General features: G+C 44.7%; 1 protein-coding gene and 1 long non-coding RNA gene across 2 annotated transcripts in view; one reads left to right on the top strand and one right to left on the bottom strand.

The window, feature by feature from the left end:
* Tmem106b (transmembrane protein 106B) overlaps positions 1 to 152 on the bottom strand; it is a 25357-nt gene extending 25205 nt beyond the window's left edge. Inside the window, exon 1 of the mRNA XM_015488260.2 lies at positions 8 to 152. The gene's annotated coding sequence lies outside the window, so the exon portion shown is untranslated. The remainder of the gene's footprint in view (positions 1 to 7) is intronic.
* A 114-nt stretch (positions 153 to 266) lies between these two features.
* Positions 267 to 1200, top strand: LOC125611367. The gene is made up of 2 exons (XR_007341525.1): positions 267 to 663; positions 948 to 1200. It is a non-coding gene; the product is annotated as an uncharacterized LOC125611367 (long non-coding RNA).
* Positions 1201 to 1585: the final 385 nt, after the last annotated feature.

The following is a 1585-nucleotide window of genomic DNA, read 5'->3' as shown; positions in this document are numbered from 1 at the left end:
CGCTCACCGGCACGCGGGGCGCTGCGCAGTTCCGGGCTGCTCGGCCGGATAGGCCGGAGGACAGGGTCACGGAGTCCGCAGTCCCAGTTGCTGGGGGTTGCAGAGAACGGCCTAGAGCGTCCGGCAGCAGCCGAGATGGGCGGGGGAGGGGCGGGACAGCGAAGGCCTCAGCTGAGCCAGGAGCTGCGGCAACCTGCTCCTGCGCCTGCGCAGAGCGCGCCCGGAGAGGCGGGGGTGCTCCGGGAACGCGCTTGACAGTGGCGTCCTTTCCTAGGCGACCTGGAGCCCGGAAGCGCGCTGCCGTGAGTGTGGGCTCGCAGACTTTGGTGCCGCTGGGAACCTAGACTTACTGAAGTTTGTCCGCTCTGTTTTTGTGTGACTTAAGAATAAGTCGCTCTTCGTTTACCCGCTCTCAGACCATTTCCTTTTGCAAGGGGGAAAAAATATCCACCGTTTGACTCAGTTTTCAGCTGAGCAGCCTCCTTTCCCAGGCTCTGGCAGTGGTCTCTAAGACTAGGAAAAACTGGTTAGAAGTTTTAACATACACCTCTGGCAGCTAAGAAGTTCCATGTATTGAAACTTCAAGCAAAAAACAGTTCCTTGGTTTTTGCTTGGTCTTGGTTTTGCTTAAGCTGCCTTCCCTTCCACCGCCTTAACTAGATGGTGAGTTACCCGGTGAGATCCCAGCTCCAATCCAGTCACTTATGAACTCATCCTTGAGAGCTGGGTCTAGTCTCGCCAGCGTCTCCAAGCCTAGTTTATCTGATTTAAAAAAGAAGAATAAGCATACAAAGATGTTTTGAAGGTTAAGGTAATGGTAGTGAATTTCAAAGCAGGCTAGACCACATGTGGAGAGTTTGACATTAGAGAACGGTACCTATTGTTATGGTCACAAATGAATCCTAACCAAGCAATGAAGTGGAATTTTTTTTTCTCTGTTCTGACAGGATCAGTGTTTGACCAATGGTATATGAAGATAAGTAAGAAGCCAAAATGATATACAATTTAATGTTCAAAATTATGATACCCAAGTATGAGATAATGAGCCATCTCATACAGTGTTGGTGAAAAGATAAACTCTTGCAAGTTTTCTGCCAGTCCAGCAATTTGTATCAAGACTACTACAAATTTTCACATCCTTTAGCCCAGCAATTACTCTTCTTGGAATTTATCCTAAATCTAATGAAAACCCTGAAAAGGTTTTTTGTTGTGTGTATTTGTGTATAGTGTGTGTCCATTTAAATATACCAAATGTCTAACAGTAAGTATATTGATTAAGTCATCACTTTCCAACCTCTCATTTAGCCCATATTTTCCAAAGTGGGGGTGGGGGGCAGGGGTGTCCTCCATTAAATCGTTTAAAATTTCAAAATAAATAGGTTGGTTAAAACAAATCAGAATGATGAGGGTGAAAAATAAACCCCAAATTTCTTCTATCTGCCTGTGCAGATATGACCCTCTCCTTAGAATAACTGGGTAACTTAAATTAAGGAATAACCATGCAATGAGATCTTATAAAGTCAGTAAAAATCATATGATATTTCATGTATAGATATTTTCTTACATATGAAGTTTAGTAATTAAA

Source organism: Marmota marmota, unplaced genomic scaffold (assembly GCF_001458135.2).
Source record: "Marmota marmota marmota unplaced genomic scaffold, marMar, whole genome shotgun sequence".
Lineage (NCBI taxonomy): Eukaryota > Metazoa > Chordata > Mammalia > Rodentia > Sciuridae > Marmota > Marmota marmota.
The sequence above is the reverse complement of the archived record's forward strand: the minus strand, read 5'-3'. Positions and strand labels throughout refer to the sequence as shown.